Genomic DNA, 11,940 nt, shown 5'->3' with positions numbered 1-11,940 from the left:
TGCCAAAGTTGGAAAAGGTAAGGAGGAAAACACAGTTGGCCTATATGGCCTAGGAAACAGAAACGAAGCAGGAGAATGACTTATTAGTTTCTGCCAAACCAATGATCTCTTCATTGCTAACACATTCTTCAAACAACCAAAGCGGTGCCATACAAATGACCTCACCAGATGCAGTACATAGAAATCAAATCAATTACATTATTGGTGCAAGGAAGTGGAGGAGCTCAGTTATAACAGCAAAGACATGGCCGGGGGCTAATTGTGGAACAGATCACGAACTGCTCATGTGTAAATTCCAAGTCAAGCTAAAGCGGAGGGAAGCTATCCAACTTCCACCATATGATCTTGAGAATGTACAAACTATTTTCAAGGAGAACATCAGGAACCACTTTGAAGTTCTGAAACTCATTGATAGGGTACCGGAGGAACTGTGGAATGAAATCAAAGAAGTTGTTAAGGATGAATGTGAAAAGAGACTGCCAAAGACCAAGAAACAGAAGAAAGCAAGATGGATGTCAGAACAGATGATTGAAATTGCCCAGAAGAGGAGAGAAGCCAAAGTCAAGAAAGATAAAGACCTGAGGAAGGAACCTAATAGCGAATTTCAGAAAGCTGTTACTCAAGGAGTAATTTCAGAAAGCTGTTGCTCAAGATGACAAGGAGCATCTGTAAAGACTTTGAAGATGGAAATAGACACGGAAAAACAAGGAATGTTTTCCAAAAGATCTCTGAACTCAGGTTCAAACCTCAAATTGGTATGTTAAGGGATGCCAAAGGATGGACAGTAACTGATTCAGAGAAGATCAAACAGAGATGGAAGGAATATACTGAAAATCTGTACAGCAGGGACATCAACATCCAAGCTACTCTAGAAGATATTCCGTACTTGCAAGAACCTCTAGTACAGAAAGATGAAGTTAGATCAGCACTCCAGTCATTACCAAGTCAGAAAGCTACAGGAATTGATGCAATAGCTACAGAAATATGGCAGGCAACAGAAGAAGAAATAGCCAAGGCTCTAACCCAACTATGCCAGTAAATCTGGAGAACAACACAGTGGACAACAGATTGGAAGAGGTCAGTCTACATACCCATACCAAAGAAAGGAGACTTAACAGATTGTGCAAACCATCACACAATATTCTTAATTTCACATGCTAGCAAAATAATGCTCAGGATCATCCAACGCAGATTAGAGCCCTACTTAGAAAGGGAAAAGCTATATGTTCAAGCTGCTTTCAGAAAAGGCAGAGGAACAAGAGACATCGTTTCTGATGCATGCTGGATAATTGAGAAAGCCAAAGAATACCAGAAAGAAGTCGATATGTGTTTCATTGACTATAGAAAAGCCTTCGATTGTGTCAGCCATGTGAAGTTGTAGAATATCCTTAGGAAAATAGGCGTCCCAGAACATCTCATTGTTCTCATGAGAAACCTATATACAGGACAGGAAGCCACAGTCCAGACGGAACATGGTGAAACAGACTGGTTCCAGATTGGCAAAGGAGTAAGACAAGGCTGCATACTTTCTCCATATTTATTCAATTTATATGCTGAACATATTCTGAGAGAAGCTGGATTGGAAGAAGATGAGCATGGTTTTAAAGCTGGAGGAAGAAATATCAATAACCTGTGATATGCTGATGACACCACTGTGATAGCTGAGAATGCAGATGATCTGCAAGCTCTAGTAATGAAAGTCGAGGAGCAGAGTGAAAAAATGGGACTATGACTAAATGTAAAGAAGACTAAACTAATGACAACGAGTACAGCAATCAGCCTCAGAATTGATAATGAAGACATTGATGTGGTGGGTAGCTTTTGCCTTTTAGGATCGATTGTCAACAGTAAAGGATCCAGCAGTCAAGAAACAGGCCGCAGACCAGCACTTGGTAGGGTTGCAGTGAAGGCCTTGGAAAAGATATTCAGATGCCGTGACGTGTCTACACCTACAAAGGTTAGAATAGTTCGGACAATGGTTTTTCCCATGACACTCTATGGATGCAAAAGCTGGACTTTGAACAAGCAAGTTAGAAAAAGCATTGAGACATTTGGACTTTGGTGCTGTAGAAGACTTTTGAGGATACCATAGACAGCCAGGAAAACAAACAAATGGATCATAGAACAAATCAATCTAGAATTTTCACTTGAGGCACAAATGACCAGGCACAAACTGTCATACTTCCAGGAGTGGAGCCAGGCTAGCGGGGCCCCATGTGTGGCCACTGCCATGGCCCCCTGGTCCTGTCCCCCACGTCTGATATCAAACATGCCCAGCTAGCCATGCCCCCTCATCTGACATCAGATGCGGGGGCGTGGTCTCCCTGTTTGGAAAGCGTGGCCCCATTTGGAAAGGAGATTAGCCCGCACTACTTTGAGCAGTGCAGGCCAGTCTTTCTCTTAAACAGGGTTGCGAGGCCCCATTTGGAAGGAAGATTAATCAGCTACGCTACATTGGCAGCAGGATCAGGAGTGGCTCTCCCTGCCTTGAGGCATGAAGAGTCGCTCTGGCCGCGCTGCCAACACAGCGTGGGCCAATTTTGGTGTTTATTTTGAAATAATGCCCCCACTTCTGACATCAGACGCGGAGTGGTGTGTCTGGTGCCATGATCGCGGCCCCAGGTTGGGCACAGCCCGGGTTCTTTGAACCCGTTTGCCCAACGGTGGCTCTGCCCCTGCATACTTCAGATACATTATGCAAAGATCCAGCTCCCTTGAGAAGGCCATAATGCTGGGAAGAGTTGAAAGACAGAGGAGAAGAGGATGGCCATCAGCAAGGTGGATGTCTACACATTACAAACAAATATGTATAATGTATCTCTATGTTTCTCCTGTCACCCTTATGGGATTCAAAATGTGTGTATATGAGATTATATATTCACTTGGAACCCTGTCAAGGAGAAAGCAACTCAGGGGAGGCAATGATGTGGTGAAATGGCTGGTGAAGGGAGACTTAAGCACACACCCCACTTACTTGTACCACTCCTCCATTGAGAAATACTCCTTCCAAAGCTGCTTTTCATTTTTAAAACGTCACTGAGGGTTTGTTATACAAATTTGTGTATAATGTGTAGTTTCCCTCAGGCCTTTTACTCTTACCCAGTTTCCTTTTATCAGATGTGATTCAGTACATCTAATGTCTCTCATCTTGAAGTATAGTAATTCTCACTGAGGGCGTGACTCCTAATTTCACATCATGACTCTTTACGGCCAGTGACCTACTTATGGAATTGCCCTGAAACTTCTGGCTTTCTGATCTACCATTGTCAATATTCCTTTGAATGACTGTCACTCTGCCTCAAATCACATTTTCTATTTTAAAAATAAGGCCCTGACTCCTAAGACTAGCAGAACTGCTCTTCATAAATAGGCTATGCCAGAGTTCATAAGAAGAGAAAGAAGAGGGTAAGATTAGCTAAAGTTGATCTTGAATACCGGCTCACTTTGTCTTCTGGGCTCTTTCCAGACTAGACTCTGCAACGGGGTCAGGACGCATCTCGGAAGTGTGCTTCTACATTTCCTGTGTCCACAGTCCCTATGTAGGCAGCAGGGTACCATCCACATTTCCAATGCCTTGTTTTGAATTTAATTGCTGCGAAATGGAGCTACGACATCGTACACCCGGCATGGAAAAGTTGCTGTTTTGTTGGGTTGTTAGTTACTGCAAGACTGCTCCCCCTGCTGTTTCCGTTCCGAATGCGACTTGCCCAAACGGAGGCATTTTGCTGCTAATGAGCAGCTAGTCTGGAAATCACCCTGGTGCCTGCCTGCTGCTCTGATGAGACTTCTGCCAATGGGAGCTTCGCTCTCAAAGGAAATAGCAACCATGGGGCCCCAATACATGGGAAGGGTAAAGGGTTAAAGCCCTCTCCCCCATGCCACTATTTGCCCTCCCTTATGCCATGGCCTAAATGTGATTCGATTCCTCCCATTGCAACTATGTAATCAAGATTCATCCCTAGGGGCCAAAGGTGTGTTTCAAGAATAATCCCTATACAGTAGTTGACTCTACTTTTTCTGACCTGAATCTTAAATCACACATGAAAGAGGATCAAAGATGAATGAAATAGATTTGTGAGATTCCTTTGGAAGGTGAATGTCATAACCTGAAAAGGAACAAGGCAGGAAGTGCAGTGCTGCCAACTTTCCCCATTGAATAGGTACAGTTAAAGGAAAATGCCTCCCCCTCTGCCAGGCTTTGTACGACCTGGCAGCCAGTCCATTGTTGGTTGGAGCTTCTGTTGACAAGTACCCATCCTTTTATTTCTTATTCTTTAGTTCTATATTCTATTAAAATGAGAAATCAGTGAAAATGGGCAGTTGGAAAAGGAACTGGAAGAACATTTGGCAAAATGTGCTCCCCAGCCTCCTGCCCTCCTCAAATTATCTGTGGTCTTAAGATATGCAGGCTGGAATATATGGAGAAGAGAGTAGTAATGTAGTCCATCACTATTTGTTTTTGTTCATCTAGCACACCTTTTAGCAAATGTTCAGGTCAGGCACGCATGCATAACCCCAGAGAGGAGATTGGAATAGAAGATGTGGTTTATTATTTAACTTAAGGGAGTTAAAATTACTGCAGCTAGGACCACATCCATCATCCAGAGAGCAAAGCACTGGTGGATCTGAACTGACATCTAAATTGAAGAGAATATCTTCTTCATCAACTCTGCCTCCTGTTAAGATCATCTGAGGATGTCCGGTTGCGGTTGCCACTGGCTTGGTTGATGGCGACTCGGAACCAGGCCTTTTCTAGAGTTGCCCGGGGACTCTGGAATGCACTCCCTAATGAAATGAGAGTGTCTAAGAAGGACTTGAAAACATTCCTGTTTAGCCAGGTGAATGTTTATAGTTTCCAAGCTTTGGGTTTTAGGGTTTTTATCTGTATTTTTGAAATTGTTTTAATTGTGTCAATGTTTTAATGGTTTCTTTAGATGTGAACCACCCAGGGACTTTTCTGAATGGAGTGGTATAGAAATGTCAGAAATAAATAAATAAAAACAAATAAACTCTTATTCTTCCTGTGTAAAAGGATGACTCTTCCTGGAATTTCACCAATATGTTAGTCACAAAGAAGTGTACAGAAGAAATGTCTGTTGCCAGGTTTGTCAGGGGAAATGGCTTTAATTGCAGGGTGGAGAAGCTTGAGGTATCTTCCCAAGCTGGTATAATTGGAACAGATGCATCAGCAGCTGTATGGTATATGGAAAGAAACATGTGTGTATACTATCCTATTTAAATTTTGTTAGGCATCTGTCTTGAACAATTTACTAATGAGTATATTATAAATTACATGGTGGAAGCTTTATACAACTATTTTTTTATTTATTTGCTTTTCTTCCTCTGCACGCTTTCTTCATCCTGCATATGATACAACAACAAGTACGATGGATATTTATATACTGCTTTTCAACCAAAGTTCCCAAAGTGACACCAGCAACAGCCACTGGAGGGATCTGTGCTGGGGATGGATAGGGCCAGTTGCTCCCCCTCTGCTAAATAAAGAGAATCACCACTTGTAAAAGGTGCCTCTTTGCTCTGTTAGCAGGGGACAAGGTGACAGATGATAAGCAGCAGTTTTGAGAGATGTAGCTGTACTAAGATAAGCATCGGCTCTAACAGCTATGCTGGCTCTAAAGGTGCTTTGTTTGGCAGATCTCCTGTGTGTTTAAGAGCTACATGGCAGACAAAAATCCAGCAGGCAGAGGATTTCCCTATCACTGCATCTCCATGCCTGGGAAAGAGGCACCTGAATTTTGTCTGTTGTGTTAAAGTATTGACAGGTCTGTCGTGATAAAGGCAGGAGCATTGACCACCCATTGGAGAGGAGAGAATGGACCTCTTTGGAGAGGTCCTTTCAGAGCTCTTCATGGACTGTTTTGGTTTTCGCCATTCTGAATAATGTAGTTATTCACAAATCTACAAATCTACTTACTGGTATGTGTCAAAGTGCACTGAAAGACATGTTTAACCTCTCCTCTTACATGCACAAATGAAGATAAATCCTATCCCAACTTGTAAAATACTTTTTATTTTGATATTTTTGTAACTCTAAATTGAGAATATTCCAATTTATGCTCACCAGAATATGTGGGGGTAAGACTATTAAAATATGTATGTTTATTGGTTGCAAAATTTCAACATTATCCCGATTGACTGCAAAGGGAATAGCTTGAATACATTTAAACTTGTTTACATATTTAGTAAGTCCATGTGAGTTTTATGAATTTCCAGAAATTGTGGCTAATGAAAATTGAGGAAGGAAAATCTTGTCTTCCTAAGCCATTTCAAGTGTGCCTCATAAATATTAGCTACTGCCAACACATGCATAAATGCCATTATGTTCTTATAACCTTTATAGACATCTAGATGAATTCTCAAAATCTGCAAGTTCTTTTTCAAATATCAGCAGATTATTAAAATTCAAAAATTACAAAGTAATTGAAACATCATACTACATAAAGCAGAAAAGGCTATGTTACACATTTTTACCAGTAAAATGTTACATTGGTCTTAAGAATACCAGCATGTGCTTCAGATTATACACAACTGACAGCCCTAAAATGTTCTAAATTCCTTTGGAAAAGGTAAGCAATTGTTCTTGCCTGACATGTATTATGCTGCAATTGTAAAGCTAGTTATTTTGTTGGAACTGCTAAATTGAGCAATTTGCACCATTTTGATTCAGAAGGAGGCTGCTCGCCGCTCTTCCGCGGCGCGGCCAATTCGTCCCAGCACCCTTTCCCAGGGAGCATGTGGGGACTGGGAGCCGCTTCTGATTGGCTCCCAGGCACTTCCGGTGCAAACCGGAAGTGCTGAGCCCGCAGCGCGCCTGAGCGGGCTCAGTCTGCCTCTCGCGTTCAGACCCTCCCACCCATCCCTTAGATATAGACTGGGTGTTCGCTGGTCGCCATTTAGGGCCGGGCAGGAATTTTTTGGGTCCACGCCTGTTTGGCTTTTGGTGTGCACCTTTTTTCGCCTGCCTCAGGCTATATCTGAGTTCCCAGGTAGCTAGGTAGTGGATTAAATAGGGCTATTTTCAGTGGGTCGGCAGGTACAGTGCGGTGAGGGAAATGCTAATTAAGGGGGTGTGGCACCTTAGGTAAGATGTAAATCAAGGAGGAGGAGCTGATCCCTTGAGGCTTGACAGATCAGGGATGACGCTTGACTCCTGCCCCTCCTCAAGCAACACCCTGTCCATATGGCTGTGCAGCGTCGGTGGGGGTGTCGCTTGGGAGGTCAGAAACCTGACCTTAGGTCAGCGGAGAAGGGCACCTCCGCTGGAGAGCGGATGACCTGCCTGGAGCCAAGGTGCTATCGCCACGGTCTATTAGGTGGGGGGCGACCACGGCATGGCCGGCCTACTAGGCAACGCATTGCTGTGGGGGGGGATGTCTATGCAATCCCAGCCAATCAGCCTGTACCATAAACTTCAATAAAATTGACCGTTTCTTCCATAGCAATGTCTCCGCGTCTCCTTGGGTGTTGGAAGTTAAAGGACTTTGCGCTGTCTCTTTGTCTCAGACAGTGGAGGACAGACTAGTGAGTCAGAGGGCTAGAGGGTCAAGACATTGGTCATCCCTTCTCCACTGCTCTGACACTATCCCTTTGAAATGTAGATTGCTGCTCTTAGGGATCAACTTCCTTTCTCCCTCTCTCTTCCCTACCTGCCCTTCTACCTTGCAACATGGCAAGCCTCTCCCTCTGCACCATGTGTGCAGAGAAGATGCAGAATTCATCTGCATCCAGCTAGATAGATAGATTAGAGATCCTAACTCCTCACTTACCTATCTAGAATGGAGTTCCTTAATAAATGCCTTTTATATTGATTTGAAACTATGAATTGGCTCCAAGTTACTTTACTCTCAGCATACACGCATGCCTAACTAAATCCGCTGTGTTGTGCCTCTGTGCACTCTGCTATAATGAGAAAGGGATTCTCTCACCACAGAGAATTTCCAACACTTGGGGGGTCTGGGCACAATACCTGGGTATGAAACTAAACTACAGTTCCCAATGTTCTTTAGGAGGGTTGGAAACCCTGTCACTTCTTTTTTAAAATATTGGTCCAACTTCTTTAGCACAAAAATCTTATGCAGACTGACACCAAACTGACCACATCCATACAATAAAAATGTTATTGATTAAAAACAAGCAGTCGTTGTGCACAAAGCTGTAAAATAGCCATTAAGAAATAACTAGCTTCTGTTTGGTTTTGTGTTTGAAAATGGGCATTCACCCACTAAGTACAGATTTAGAAAATTCCACAGCTGGGTGTATTCTCAATATTGAAATTCTAGGAGAGGACAAAACTGCCTTTCAACTTCAAGACAGCTTCCAGGCTGCCCAACAAGCATTGGTTCCAGTATATCACAAAGGAACCAGAGCACAAGAGTTTTTCACACAACCTGCTGCAAAAAAACGTGCAAGGAGATGACATGACAGTGGCTGCCCATGGACATAATGCCAAACCAGAGGCAAACATGCTAGAGGTTCGACTTTGTGATCGTCCAAATGTGTGAAACTGCAGTTTCGTCACCCAACTTTGGGTTGGTTTTCAACCCCAAACCGTAATTTGAACCTTCAGCTTGTAGTGGGTTTCACTGCCGAAATCTGCCACTACTGTAAAGTGGGTTCCATGCCCAAGCTGCACCCGCTACCATTGAAAGGCGGTTCAGAGCAGCCCAAAAATGTGTCAGTTCTAGGGCAGCCACATTTCTCACTGGTCGCCTCACAGAGCTGACACCCCACCCCACCCCACCCCCTGCCATTTCCTATCTCCTCCCGCCCAGCTTGTCCCTACAGGTCCCGCACTGAAAGGGACAGAAACGCATTGGAGACAGCCAGCTTTCCCCTTCGTCTTTTGGAACTCCCTGGTTCCTTGGACAAAAAAGGATGGGAGGACAAGATGGAGACCACAGGATAGGTCTCAGAGAACTCATCACTGCAGTGCTTGTTGCACAAACACGTTGTTCCCCACTAATAGTAATACGTGAACACATTTTCGACAACACACATCTTGATCGCACTCAGTTCCCCCATCCTTCCATTGTAAGGGACCTCTATCTGCAATTTCTATAGGAAATATTGTGACAGCTCTCAATTGAACAAGGAGAATAGGCACACGTGCAGGGAACCCTATCAGTTGCTTAACACCCAGTCTAGCGTATCTGCATGGAGGGCATTCTGTTAAAGGTGTTCCGTGTGTGGTCTGGCCGGGCAGCACTACTATGGATTCGTTCCATGGCTGGACATTATCTGTATATTTACTGCAGACATGGACAGTTGTGTTCCCTCTAATTGTGCAGAGGAATTATATAAATTCTTGTATATAGGGATGTCTATGGATGTATAGCCTGGCCCCCTGATTAGGAGGCATCCCTGACAGATGTGGTAGAATGCTTCCCTCAAAAGGAACAGCAACCATGAAAGGGATAACCCTTATTTGGAATGAAGCGTGCACTATTCTCTTCATTCGCCTTCCTTTCTAAGTAACTCCCCCTTTGTCAAGCTAAAGCAGAATGGGGATCAGGCATGGGTGGGATTGCCAGGTGCAGTCAGTCTATCTTTAAACAGTTAAGGTGGGAAGAGGGGCCCAAGCCTCTCTTCCCAGGTTGGGGGGGTGAGGAAGGGGGTTCCAAGTCCATTCCTCACCAACTGAAGAAGACTCTGAAGCTATTATGCCCCTTGTGTGGGGCATCCTGGCACTTCTGGGAGCCAGGCAGCCCCTGATCGCCACTGCCCCTACCGGCTCCGTGACGGAGCTGACAGTCGTGTGGGCAGCCAATCCGGCTGCCCAGGGCTCAAGGTTTGATTGTCTGCAAGGAGAGCAGGCTAAGCCAGCTCTCCCCACAGCAGCCCTTCAGGCTCTACACTTGGACTGTGTGTAGAGCCTCAGTCTGTCTTTCCCCAGGGATGGGGCGGAGCCACCATTGGGCCAATGGGCTCAAAGAACCCAGGCTGTGCCCAATCAGGGGCCATGCCTTGTGGCCCCAACACCCCCCCCCGTATCTGACATCAGATGAGGGGGTGCTGGTTTAGCTCCCGAGCAGGGGCCGCACGGCCCCTTTGGGAGCCAAACTAAGGCTGGCGCAGCCAGGAGCGGCTCTCCTGGCTGCGCAGCGAATGCAGCGCCAGCCTAAGTAGCTCCTGAAGGGGCCGTGTGGCCCCTTCAGGAATTAAAAGGCTGGCGCTGTGTTCACAGGTCAGCCAGGAGCAGCTCTTTAGTGCAAGCCTTAGTTTAGCTCCTGAAGAGGCCGCACATGGGCCAGCGGCAGTCAGGCTCCAGGAACACAGTAATCATCAACACAGTGATCATTGCGCATTCCCCAGTGATCATCAATAAACAACCATTTTTCTGGCTGTTTATTGATAACCGTGGCCAAGCGAGCAAGCAGATTCTCCCTAGGGAGAGTTTCCTTGCTGCTCTCAGGCTATCATCCAATGGCAGGTTATGCAGCAGCACTAGGAATGTAATGGTGGGGAACCCCAGCCATAGTCCTTTAAAATGCAGTGACTGCAAACTGTTCAGAAACCCCCAGCCCCTTATTCAAAGTTTGGATGCATAGAATGTAGTTCACTCCTCTTGTCCAAAGGTGGGGGCCACATGGCTTCACGAGGCACCACCTTTCCGGGCAGGTCACATTTTCCAGAAAACCCATCAACAATTAATTTGCATAAGACCAACCCCAGGCTCCAGGAGCAACTGCATAGTTGTGTCATGGGATAAATTTATGTTTGCACCTACCTTCTACATTGCACCCAGCAAGGACGCAGCCACCCTTACCCCAAAGGTCTTGCTTGCCATTCTGCGTGTATCCCCCAAGACCCCGTTGCCATCTCAAAGTGCCCCTTGCCATTCTGGGGTATCAGTAATTGTGCTTCTGCATGACTGTGTAGCTTGGAAGTTCCTGCAAAGGCAGTTGTGCAAGTGACATGAGGAAGGAGTTAAAATGTCTTTGCACTGCTGAAGGACAGGCAGTCAAGGCCAAAAAGCCACAATCATGCCGATCATGCCCCCTCAAAGATCATGGCCAAAGGTAGACATTTTACTGGTGCCCTGCCCATAGACTGGCAATACAAGCAGCACATAGCTTGCTGGGATTCAGCCTCAGAGGACCAGTAAGAGGGAGGGGATCCTCTGCCCAGAAACTGTTGGTTACCGCTTGCCAGTGGTTGCTTGATCATCTGCTGGATGATTCCTGGATCCAGAAATTAACTGTGGGTTTATCAACCTAGAACCACCTAATGGCGCAGTGGGGAAATGCTTGACTAACAAGCAGAAGGTTGCCAGTTCGAATCCCCACTGGTACTATATCGGGCAGCAGCGATATAAGAAGATGCTGAAAGGCATCATCTCATACTGCATGGGAGTAGGCAATGGTAAACCCCTCCTGTAGTCTACCAAAGAAAACCACAGGGCTCTGTGGGTGCCTGGAGTCGAAACTGACTTGATGGCACACTTTACCTTTACCTTATTAACCCAAGGTTTCATGCTATGTCCAAGTCGGCCAGTCTCTGTACTGCATTCCATGACCTGTCAATGTCTGCCTCTCACTTCCTGATTTCCCTTGTGAAAGTTTGTTTTCATTAAGGATGTACCAGCTGTTCTGGAAGTGCTTTGGTCAGAAGTCTCAGGGCTTAACAATGCAGTCTAGGGGGAAAAGAAAGTCTGCGTTGAACCCCAGAGGCTATGTTCAGGGAAAGCTACTTCATGAGAAGGCAGTTTTGAATGGAGAAAAAGCAAGAGTGCTTAAGCCATTCCTGCCCCTTCATTTCTCTGCTCAAGATGCTTCCCAAAGGTGCTTTTCTTCCTGTGTTGGCCTTTGTAGATATGCAATTGGAGCCCTGCGGAAGAAAAAGCATCCGAATTGTTCCCGAAACAACCCTGTGACATAGATCAGGGTTTTTTTTATCACTCTCTTATTGCTGATAAGATAT

Source organism: Hemicordylus capensis, chromosome 2 (genome assembly GCF_027244095.1).
Source record: "Hemicordylus capensis ecotype Gifberg chromosome 2, rHemCap1.1.pri, whole genome shotgun sequence".
NCBI classification, from domain to species: domain Eukaryota; kingdom Metazoa; phylum Chordata; class Lepidosauria; order Squamata; family Cordylidae; genus Hemicordylus; species Hemicordylus capensis.
Note: the sequence above shows the minus strand (reverse complement) of the source record.